Source organism: Neomonachus schauinslandi, chromosome 8 (assembly GCF_002201575.2).
Source record: "Neomonachus schauinslandi chromosome 8, ASM220157v2, whole genome shotgun sequence".
Classification (NCBI taxonomy): domain Eukaryota; kingdom Metazoa; phylum Chordata; class Mammalia; order Carnivora; family Phocidae; genus Neomonachus; species Neomonachus schauinslandi.
Window position 1 is genome coordinate 21155143 of NC_058410.1, and position 12817 is coordinate 21167959.

The window sequence follows — 12817 nt, forward strand, 5'->3', positions numbered from 1 at the left end:
TCAATTACACACAGCAAAAAGAAGCTATATCCTGGAAACTTGCATGAGAGAAGGCAAAAAAAAAAAAAAAAAGGCCAAGTATTACCAAGTTCCTCCATTCAGACTGGTTTCAGAAAGAAAAAGAAAAAAAAAAAATCCTGGGTAAAGAGCCAGTTTTCAAAGAGCATGACTTATGAAGAGTTCGAACCGCAAGGAGTGTACTCTTGTCTGAAGAAACACCCAAACACGGGACAAGAGGCCACCGGCTTGCACCCTCCCAGACACCGCAGCCTGCGTTGCTATGGCAACCACCAAGCTAGTTGCAGTCCATTCCCCTAGGTCAGGCTATGCCTAAGGGATGCTGTCAGTGCAAGAGAACTAAGTTGTTTGAAAAGTTGTTCTATCTGTCCGGAGAAAAGTTCCCGCAGCAGATCTACCGGCCCCCTCTGTGGAGTGTGCAGCAGGGGAGGGCAGCTGGGGGGGGGGGGGGCGGCTCCGCCGTTCCCCTCACTGATCTGACAGTAGTGTGGTAATCCACTTCTCTTTCCAGCGGTTGTTTATTATTTTAATCAGCATCCTCCCTTCCACCACCCTTCACACAGTTTGAAGTGAAGCTCACTCCCACTTCCTGGAGGCCTCCCTTCCCCAAACTGCCGTGTGGTATCTCTCCAATTGTCTCGGTCCCCGAACAGATCATGGGATCCATATTCCACTCTGGAGCCCACCCATGAAAATAAAAGGGGGTGGGTGTAAAAACAACACAAAACACCAAACAAAATATGTGTGATCAGCTGTATTATTTCTAAAAAGGTTTTAACAGTGAAGTGATGGGGAAAATACTTTAAGGGAAAGTTTATCTCACTGATACTACTAAAAGTCACTCAGACTGTTTTCATGTGGAGAATTTGCTTATTTCTGAAATAAAACTTAAGTGAAAATACCCCAAATGTGAGTAATAACCAATTACTTTCAATGCTGATTTTTGATGTTAAATTTTTCCTGCCATTCACAAAAACACTTCTACGAAGTTTTAAGTATAATTGCTTTAAAGGACAAAGTTCAATCCAAATGATATATTCTCAGCACTGATATTATGGACATCATTCCAAGGCAAAAATGTGGTTTTGCTTTTTGCATTACATAGCTATTTAGTATACCAATAAAAGTCTGACAGATATGTCCATATGAAATATATTTCTCTTGTGGTGTGCAGAAATTCATCATAAATATATAATGCTCTTAAAGGTGACACGATCACACACGGAATGATGTTAATCTTAATACAACTAAGTTTACTTTCTGCATCAGGGCAGAGAGCAAAGGGAAAAAAAGAAAACCCCTGAAATTAGAATATGTATCTTCTAAAAAGCTATTTGAGTTACTTAAATATCAAAATTGTCAGCACTGGATCATATGGAGAAAGAGATTCCATTAACAACAGAATTAAAAAACCTATCACAGAACAATATACAACATGGTTATTATTTTTTGGATTTGCAAACCACTTTTCTTTCCATTTCATTCCCAACTTATTTTCATATCAGTATTTTAATAGCATGTGTTCTACATATGCCGATCTATACAAAATTTAACAAGCTTTTAAAATATTTTCATCATTTATTCATAAAACCAACATGTCTCTGGGGGAAAAATGGTTTTATGAGATTTCTAGCGGAATATATTTCACCTCAAAGTGCCCAATTCGGATTTATACACATGCACGATTAATTTCAGAAACAAGTATGGTAAATTAATGATTATTCAGAGCTGTTTAAGGAAAATTAATCTGCGCAGTTTGTATCAAAAAAGCACTGACATCAGCATGAAGACCAATCAACAGAAATGGAGCAGAGGAACTTACACAGAAACTGACCAGGCTGACCCAGACCTGTGAGGGCTCTGGGGCCACATGTTGAGATCTTTCAGCAGCAACAAATAAACTTTTTACATAAATACAAGACAAAAGGAACCACCACCACCACCACCAGCAGCACCACCACCGCCACAAAAAATAAATAAATGAAGGAGAGAGCGAAAAAGAACAATCTTTCTCAGCTGGGCAAACTTCCAACTACCACCCAGGGTGCTGGATGATTGTGATCAGAGACGCGTGCAAACATGCAATCCCCATGCACGTATCAGAAGAATGAATTAAATAAAAACTCTGTGGAACAACAGAGAATAGCATAGTCTTTCTCTAAAGTAGAGTCTTATATTTAAAAAGTTCTTATACCAGAGCAAGAATGATAGGTTATTATTAGAACCCCAATATCCTCTATCTTTAGACAAGGCTAATTTTGTCGGGGAAAAGAAGCATCATCCTGCATATTAGGGAATCTTCCCCAAAGCATGATAGGTACCTGTGTCCTGGAAGAGACAAAGACAGGATAAAGAAAGAGGGGAAGAGTATGTTCTTACCTGTAATTCTAAAGTGGAGTGTCCAGAAGTTAGTCTCTGTACCAAGCACTAGCTTCTCTGACCATCCCTGCAAATGCCTGTACCCATTCTCAGAACAGACATCCTCTGCTCAAAGATTTAAATAAAGCTCCCAAATTACAGTTATAAAATATCAAAAACTAAGATACTGACAAACTTAGCTATGAATACACCCTCTTTAGGAGGAAAAGGGGAAAAAATACTCAGTCGATCCATATGGAACCATTCAAAAGAAAAAAAAATGTTAATTCTCACCTAATTTTAATAAAAGGGTAACTATACTCTCACTAAAACACTGTAAAGCAACTAAAATATTATTTTATTGACATGTAATTGACATTAAAAATGTAAAGTTTGAAAGACAAACTGTTTATATAAGAATCCAAAAATATTCTATAAAATTCAAATAGCTAAACTTTATATATTACTCAGAAGTACTGTGCTTTTTGATAACTGAGTGATACATTAGAAGTGAGACTTGTAAAATATAAAAGTTAATTGCTTGTATAACTGTAAGCACATTTTACTGTTATGTGTTTGATTTCTGTAAAAAAAAAAAAAAAAAAAACTTTTTCATTTTAAACTCTTTATACAAAATATCATCTTGGTAATACACCTTACATCTCCACAGCCATTTCTATTTTTACCAAGCACCTCTTTGATACATTATCTCCTATAATCCTGCAATCATTAACACAAAAAATAGAGGCCTCCAGTGTAAGCAGTACATCACCAGAGAGACTTAGTAAATTAGATGATGAAATTTGAAGTAGTTGACATTTTTCCAGTCTAAACTAGCATGCAAATAAATTGTGCATTAATCCTCAAGAGGTGAAAAAAACACAATACTGCTAATCTCCGTAACAGATCAACACTGAATATGCTAGGATTCTCCAACTAAATAAGCCATGTCTCAAACATGGACACGCAAGTCCATGAGGAAGCGAATGTTACAGAACCAGAGAGCAGCACAGGAAAACTCAATAATGAAATTAATAAAATCTAAATCTAAATTACTTAATAAAAACCACATTCCATTGCCAAAATGAAAAGAGCTAAATGTATATATGGTTTTGGCATAAACCTTCAAAGTCTAGGCTAATTAAAAACTTTTTATGTCTAAAAACTATATTTCATTTAATTTATTAAAAGATGACTTATTTAGCAATTTCATCAAGGCAACAAGACATTCTCTAGGGTTCAGCCAAATATAAGCAAAAAGAGCAGTCTAAATGCTTTGCTGAAAGGCAACTTATGTCTTACCCATAGAGTAGTCTAAACACAGAGTACAGATTTTTAAAAACTGTGAAGATATCTAAAGTATGTTTTCTATGCAAAACCTAATGGGTTTCTTTTTACATTGGTCAATATAAAGAATAAAAGGAAAAGGAAAGGAAAGAAAAGAAAAAAAAAAAGCTTCTTGGGAACCTCTAAAGTGAAGCATATGGAGGTCAGTAGGTGATTACAAATAAATCAGTACATCATGACTTCATTCAAAATCAAGAGCTTCAGGCATGGGGAGAAAAATGTACTTGTTAGAAACCCATTTGGACTTAAGAAAAGATCCAGATTATAATGCCTTTGAAAAGAACATACACAATTCTCCTTTTCCTAACCCTTCTAACTCAGGATTTATAATTCAAAAATAAAATAGCTTCAAGACCCAAATCATGATCTGAGATTTCAATTCCCTGTCTGTTGCTGCTGTAGTTCTATTAAGAGGAGTCCACTCTCGATACATTACAGCCCTCTAGTTCACATCAGCCAGCAACCAAGTCTGTCAGCTGCTAGCCATTTAAAGTAATATACAGCCCTAAAGGGCAGAAGGTTCAATCTAAAATGGAGGCCCGAGCCCCCTGATGAAAGGCGGAACTCTCCTTTTATCCCAGAAAGTTCAGACAATATGCTTTGTACACGAATTATTTTTAACGTTCATCTCTTCAATAATGTCATCTATTCTGATAATTATACAGGTGGCAGTTTGGGAAACAAAAATTATACTTCATAGGAAAAAAGATTCTTTTTTTATTTCCATGACTTACAGTGAGAAGATTCTACAAGACATTTTAAAAGGCACAAAGGGCTTTTTCTTTTTAAGGGGAGTGGATGGGTGGGGTAAGGGTTGAGGAAGAGAAATGCCAGTTGATCTGCTTCTGAATTTGCCAACCAGGTGCAGGGGTCAGCCTTCAACAACCTTCTAAATATTTAATGATTCAGAGAGCACTTGATTAGGTGACTAAAAATAATGCCAAGATAAGTTAATGTTTCAAAACCATATCCTTCCTAAAAAATAGGCAGCATCAGACAAGAATGAAACCATCTCAGGCAGCCAAGCCTCATAATTCCAGATGTCTATTGACAGCACACGCCTGTGGGATATGCAACTAAATCACAGAGGGCTTTGGAGAAAGTTCTTACAGGTTTTCTAAAGGTTTTGTAAAGGCTTTTCTAATTTTCTTCAGCTACCCAGATTTAGAAAATTAAAGCCAAAATTAAAAAACAAATTTTAATAACAGTGAACAGGTCAAGATAAATCAAAATTGTAGGTGCTGTTTTGACTCACAAGTAAAAAACTAATCCTATCCCCAGGAGGGCGTTGTCTCTGTAAGGTGGATATGTATTGAAGGAACTGGACATTGAAGAACCCAGAGGAAGCTCAGTTTGAGGAAGCTCAAACTGACCCAGTGAGACCAGCTGTGCTTCTGTGTATCACCTAAGCAGAGGGGCTTTTCTGATGCCTGCAGGACAATCCATTCAGGGCATAGTTCCTGCTTCAACACTGCTCCGCGCCACGATCCTACCATCTCCCTGCTTAGTGTCCATTTTGGAATTCTCTGCCAAATCACACTGCAAACTTTCTTTGACTCCCTCATCATGATTCACCTTCACTAGTCCCACCAATACATTTACCACTTGAGCCATTTAGACTTACAAATATGGCTCCTCCAAAAGACACAGTCTATCATCATCCTTTTTTATTCCCTGAGTACCTTTAGTTATATTTACTTTCTGCACTTTTATCTCACTTCCTTCATATTCTTACTCTGAGCAATGAGTTCTACATTATGTCTTTGTTTATTTCCTAAAAGTTTTTGATAAAGTACTGGATAGACAGTGAGCCCAGACAATGTATTATGCAGTTCATAATAAAATCGTTAGGCTGATCACAGAATGAAGAATTCCTAGGTTTGATAGAATTAAGTTGAGCCATTACATTTCCTGGAGATTATTAGAAGCAGCAGAATTGACTTTTAAAAATCTGCCAAATGGGGGTGGGGGATAATTTAGCAATATTCATCAAACATTAAAATGTCTATAACCTGTGAGTCAGAAATTCTATCCCTAGGAATCTAATTTGCAAATATGTAGACATAGGTACAAGGATGCTCAGTAAGTCCTACCTGATATAGCAAAAAGCTGAAAACAATCTAAATGTCCATCAATAGACAACTATGTAAATAAATTATGGCAGATTTCCCACAACGGAATGCTGTGCCACTATGGAAAAGAGGGAGATGGTTTCTATGTGCTCATAAGAAATAATCTCTACTATATATGTATGTATATAGGATAGGTAAAAAGGGGGGGTTGATACAGTTATGCAAAAGTACATTGTATGAGATACAGAAAATATCTCTGGAAAGATGTGTTAAGAAGATAGCACTGACAGTCACCTCTGAGAGAGGGACTGGAGATCTGAGTGTCTTGAATAGGACACTTTCAGTATTTTATAGCACATGAAAATTTTACCACAAGCACAAGATACTTTTTCCACACAAAAGTAAATCAATAAATAGATGGGAATTTCCCAACTAAAACACATTGATCTTTCTGGGTAGATATCTATTATGGTGGCATAATTAGATTTGAAGGTAAATGCCACCACAATCATTTTTGCTTCTGAAAGTTTCAGAAGATTTTAGGGGCCAGATGGTCTGACATTCTACCAAATCAGCCCTCAATAGAAATACGCCTTCAACAGCAGTGGGCTGGTCAATGGTAAACTTTTCTAAAGGGGAGACAAAGCCTTTTTGTTCTTGTAAGTTACTCAATAACTAGTAACTCCAGCTTACTTAAATAATAACTTTGTGTCTAAAATAGGCAGTATACAATTCAAACTATTCTCTTTCCCAGGAAACTGGTATCTATCTTTGTTATCTCATACTTGATATCCTATGGTATATAATTTTTGGGAATGTTTATAAAATCAATTGACATGTACCCACAAAAGAATAGCCTTGGGGTGCCTGGGTGGTTCAGTCATTGGGCGTCTGCCTTCGGCTCAGGTCATGATCCCGGGGTCCTGGGATCGAGCCCCGCATCGGGCTCCCTGCTCAGCGGGAAGCCTGCTTCTCCCTCTCCCATTCCCCCTGCTTGTATTCCCTCTCTCGCTGTGTCTCTCTCTGTCAAATAAATAAATAAAATCTTTAAAAAAAAAAAAAAGAATATCTAGCCTGGTTTACTCAAGGCAACTGAAGCATCATTTAATCTTTCAAGTTGAGCTACGTGATCCAACCTAGGGGGCTGGCTGAGTGAGTGCCAGGGTTTACTACTGACTACAGAGATGGTGCAATACAATTAGCAGTTGTGTTCATGGATCTAAGTTACAGTAGCTAGAGAGAAAACAGGAGGAAGGCAGCCCTGCTTCTCATGTCTGGAGAAGTACGCGTCATGTGTTGTGAAAGTTGCTCTAACAAAAGGAGATATACCACTACAGCTGAAACAGCCATCAGACCCTGAGGTCGGCCACAGTCTTCTTTAGGACCATATCCACTAACAGAGGGGGGTTTATAATCTCTAGCTCTACTTCAACTTTGCCAAACCAAGGAATTCAAAGCACAATTTAAATCCAGAATTTGCACGTGATGTAATGAGCCCTGGGTGTTATATGAAACTGATGAATCACTGAACTCAACCTCTGAAACTAATAATACACTATATGTTAGTTAATTAAATTTAAATAAACAAATAAATCCAGAATTTGATCTGGCAGGTGTTTTAATTTTAAAATAAAAATATGGGATTATTACAATGTAATACAGCCTTTAAAAGCACAACACTGAACTAGTATTTATGCTTATAGGACAAGTACTGGCATAAAAATCGTAAGCTTGGGAAGCTGAAAAAATATCCAAGTGATGTTGCTACTGCACAAATATTTTTAAAATATCACTTCAGAAATACCTTTATAATTAATGAGAGCCATATAATAAAATTGATCTCATTTTTCAATTATAATTCCTCTTTTACCAGACTTATAACACCCATCTTGATCACTAGATTTATTGATCACTAGAATGACTGTTGGTAATGTGCAAAAACCAAGTATACACTCAGAAGTTTAAAGTCTACCTTTAGTTAGTAAATTCAAAACATGATGCATGTTATTAAGGATGCTACAAAGACTGCACAACACTGGAAAATACGAAATAAATTTAGAAAACTTAAATGCAATCTAAACGTTGCCACAAGATATTTTGAGGAATTTCAATACTCTTTGACTCATCCCACCCATCTCTCTTCCCACTCCCAGAGCCACTGGTTGCTCTGTTTAGCTGTGGCATATTTTTTTAAATGCCTCTTAACTACTTTTCAGTCAACACTACATATTCTTATAGAAATGATTATGGCTCAGAATGACAAGAACTTATATCATTAGAACATAACTTTCTCATTAAAAATTATGAATCAGATCCTACTACTACTACAATAGTCTAAAAAGCAATATAGAACCATCTTAATAATGTGAGAAAGTAATAATGTTACATATGAACTAGGTTACTTATTTATATTATTACATCCCAGCCCTAATATATCTTTCATGGGATAAATAAGAAACAACAACACTCTTAGAGTCAAGAGACCTGGGTTGTGATTTGATCTGTAATAATACTTATCTAGCTGCTTGACCCAGAAAAAGACACTTGAACCCTTGTCTAGACTTTGATTTTTCTTTGTAAAATGAACCTCTCACACTTCAGCAAACACTCAAATACTCTTATCAAGAAAGACATTCACCAGCACTATAGAGTTGATTGGTCATTAGTTTCAACAAAAATTCATTGGTAGTTGGATAATTTTAATTATAGCACAATTGAGACTTTAATAAAATTCTATGCATTACCAGGAGTGTTTTCATATATTCCCCCTAAATTAATAAAAACTCTGAAAAATGTATTATTACAATAGATTATTTTGAAAAGCATGTGTATGTTAACTTAATATTCCTGTAAATTTTCACCAAAATGTTCATAACTTGTAAAGTGTTAACACTGGCTATTGTTAGAAACACAATTTTAAAAACAAATATATATAAATTATAAAAAAGTTCACCACTGATCACTAATTATTAAAAAGCAATGTAAAATAACCATCACATTAGTGAAGTGGTTCCTGAAATAGCAATATTCTTCCCATTTTGTTCACTGATGTACCCCCAGAGGTTACAACAGTCCCTGACACATAGTAGACAACCAAAAAATAATCACTGGATTACTGAATGTATCTGTATGAATCAATTTCATACATACGATCTTTACATAAGCTCCTAAAATGTTTAGACTTCACACAACTTGGAATCACAAATACTCTTCAATGACCAACTATTTAAATATCAAAATGTCTTAATATTGTTTGATACCCTCTTGCTACAGTTTTGTCACTCACCTCCTAACAGAATTGATTCAAGCCATCCTTCTTGAAGCTCTCTCTCTCAAATTCTCTTCTGTTTCCAATTAGCATGACAAACCAAACTAAATTCTCTTCAAAAACTACTTTAATCAAAAAGCCACATATTTTATCTCCCCCTCTATTGCTTCATCTATAAAACTAGTACAATAATAGCTAATTTCAAATGTAAATTAACAATGACTTTTTTAGAACATGCATACCTTATATCTGGCGAACTGTGTTTGGTCCATAGAAAGCATGCAACAATAATAAATAAAAAGTTCATTCCACGCTTACAGCTTTAAAATCCAAAAGTTTTTGATACTACCATATCAGCTCTCTACCTTTCTTTAATGTTCTCCATATCCCAACCCAAAAATATCTAAACTGTAATGCAGCATCTAATAGAACTTTCTGTGATGATGGAAATGCTCTCTATCTTTGATGCCCAATAGAGTAGGATGGCTATTGAATACCTGAAATGTAGCTAGTCTGACTAAGGAACTAAATTTTTTTAAAAAGATTTTATTTATTTATTTGACAGAGAGAGAGAGAGAGCACAAACAGGGGGAGAAGTAGAGGGAGAAGAAGCAGGGTCCCCACTGAGCAGGGAGCCCAAAGCGGGGCTCAATCCCAGGACCCTGAGATCATGACCAGAGTTGAAGGCAGATGCTTAAAAGACTGAGCCACTCAGGCACCCCTGAGGAACTAAATTTTAACTGTTTAATTTTAATTAATTTTCATTTTCATGTAAACAGTCACAGATGGCTAGTGGCCTCACTATACATGCCAGGCACGATTTCTTTACAATATTCTCAAGGATATGCCTTTCTAACTTCCTCCAAGACACACTCTACTTTTTCTCCATTGATAGGATTCTCTTCTCTTAAACAATAGCCTCCCTTTTTTCTATCCATGGAAACTTCATCCAGTCAACAAGGTCCAATTCACTTTCCCTGCTCTGCTCAAAGCCTTGTGCTATAGCTTTAATTCAACGACTTCCGATTCATAGCACTCCTCTCTATCGTGCTGCACTGTTATCACCTTTCTTACATCCTGCCTTGCTTTATTTACAGGGCATTTTGTCCATTTATCTTCCCTCCAACCCCAATAGGGAGTGAGCTCTTTGAGAGAAAGGGGGAAAAAGTTGAATTTATTTGTCCCCCAAATAACCAATAGAATGCTAAACATACAATCATTGTTCAACAGTTGTTAATTAATAGGAATAAAACAATTAGAATTTATTAAAGTTTTACATCCTTAATGTGATTTACAATTGAAGAGAAAACCAAGATCTTGGCAGACACATATATTTACAAAGTTACCAAAGTAGTTAATCTCATTCAACTTTCAAATAAAAAAATTCTAGGGTTATTTTGATATTTCCATTTGCTGAAAGGATTCCAAGTTACTCTAAAGATTCTGTACTTTTCTTACTCATAAATTTCTTCAAAGAGAGGTTCTGGTCCTTCTTCTGTAAACCACTCAAGCTTAACTTCTTGACAAAAAGTTAACTTGACTGTATTTTTTAAGTCATACTTTAAATTTTGAAAGAAAGTGCTGCCCTCTTGTGAAATGAGGTAGAAGATTTATCTTTTCACGGCAGTTGAGTAAATATTGCAAAGGTATTAAAAGTTAAATTTTAACATTGAAACAAAACAGAGTTTATCTCAAAGTTGTATCTATTTCCCCTGAGGTCTCTCCCTTCTGGTCTTGGTTAATTTTCCACCCAAACAAGGAATGGATCATCAACTTGCACTGCTCACAAGTGTACTGTAACTAAAAAATAATGAATGACAGAATATCTTTATTATAACAAGAATGAATGAAAGACTGTAGTTTTTAAATATTCTATTACTGAGGGGACAGTGGAAGAGCCAGTGACAGAGAAGATGAGTCAATGATAATGTGGGAAGTTTTGAGTCAACCCATTAACCTTAGGTAAGAGTCTAATCTGTCTTTAATCTGTCTTTATTTACATATAAAGTATTTTAATAATACCTCATATTAATATTACCATAAATAAGATTATATTCTTAACAGGTATTTAAACAATAAAGTCCCTCAGAAAGTCTAACAATTGCAACATATGCCATCTTTTATTTGGGCATCTATTATATGGTTCAAGTACTAGGTGCCATAAAAATATTACTTCGAAGGAGCTCACATTCTGCTATCCATGAAATGCCTGGAAAACCATTCCCTGATTTCATGAAGAACAAGTGTGAGGAGATTCACAGTTCACAGAAATGACTGCCATAAAACCTATGGGCTTTAAGGATCCAATTAAACATGTCAGTTTACTTGAGTGACAAATAATAGATCATCTCAATTCTAAAGGTATCAAGAACTAGAATAGGAGAAAGAAAAATTAGTGTCAATCCCATAGTGTTTCCTTTTTTCTATGGAGTGAGCGTCTTATAAAGAGTTTTTGCTTCCTCTCCCATCCTTTCCTCTGGGCCTGGAATGGAAAGAGGATGAGAGGTTGGCTGGACAAAGAGTATATAGTAAGAGTAGACCTAACCATCTTGATCTTTCTCCAACATTACCAAACATGAGTAATTCACAAACCAGTTTTCATTTACCCACCACATTGGGACACACATGTAAATAGTTACCATTTACATAGGAATATTAGGAACAGGTGTGCCCATAAAAGAACACGTTTAAAATTTAGAACATTCTTTGATTTGATGCTCAGCACTGTAAGGGAGCTGTATATTTAAAGTAATCTTCAGGAAATTCTTTTGTAATGTAGATCTTTTGTCAAATAAAAAGCCATCCCCTGATATATTTGCTTTAGCCGTTTGAATTTTTATGCATGAGAGGTTTTCTTAACTTGGAAAAACATTCCATTTCTTGATTGGTATTATGATAGAGAATAAAGGAGCGTCTGGATAAGGAGGTGAAAAAATGCCTTAAGGAAGAGTATGGGTCTAATATTTACTAATATAATACATTTTTGGTACAGCTTCCTTAAAAAAAAAATCCCTTTTTAAAACAACCCATTAAAAAATGCAGGAATGACAATCATGCTGTTCTATTATTCTAATTAGTGCCTCTCTGTTCAAATAGCAGACACTCACAGAGGAACCTTGTAACATTTTGGTGAGCTAATTGAGAAAAAAAATCTCCAATTAAATGTTAAGGAAAGAACATTAACATGAATATGATTTATAACATTTTAAATTAAATAAGGCTTTGATTTTACTGGACTTTAGGCAAAGGAAATGTTGATTCATCATATACCTAAGGGATAATGTTTCTAACAAATAAACAAAGGTTAAAAAGGCAGGGAAATATATGCCTCAATAACTTTTCAAACCGAATAGAATTACATGACACTGTAACCACTAATTCCCTTAATCTTGTGGAAGGGGTGGAAGTCTGACAAAGTGAACGATTAAGTAAGTCCATTAAAATAGAAGAAGTCAACCTAAGTCTTGTTACCATTTATTTAATCAGGTAAAACAGAACCTGTTCAGTGACCCATAGCAAAGATCAACAAGAAAAGGTTTTCAAGTTCAAAGACGAAAAGAAACGTGCCACCACAGTGTGTGCTAAATAATAAGTTTTCGGTAGAGGTGTGTTGATTCAATGCGATGGACCACTGAACACCATTTTGACATAAATTTTTTTAAAGATATGCTTCCTCTCCCTTCCCCTCACTAGCAGTCAGTGCTACCTGGGCATCTCACACTTTCTGCCAGTCAGAACCACGCCCTGAGTAGCT

At 35.7% G+C, this 12817-nt stretch overlaps 1 protein-coding gene across 5 annotated transcripts in view; it reads right to left on the minus strand.

The window, feature by feature from the left end:
* Positions 1-12817, minus strand: part of UTRN (utrophin) — a 484838-nt gene that overhangs the window by 155360 nt on the left and 316661 nt on the right. The gene's annotated exons all lie outside the window — the stretch shown is intronic.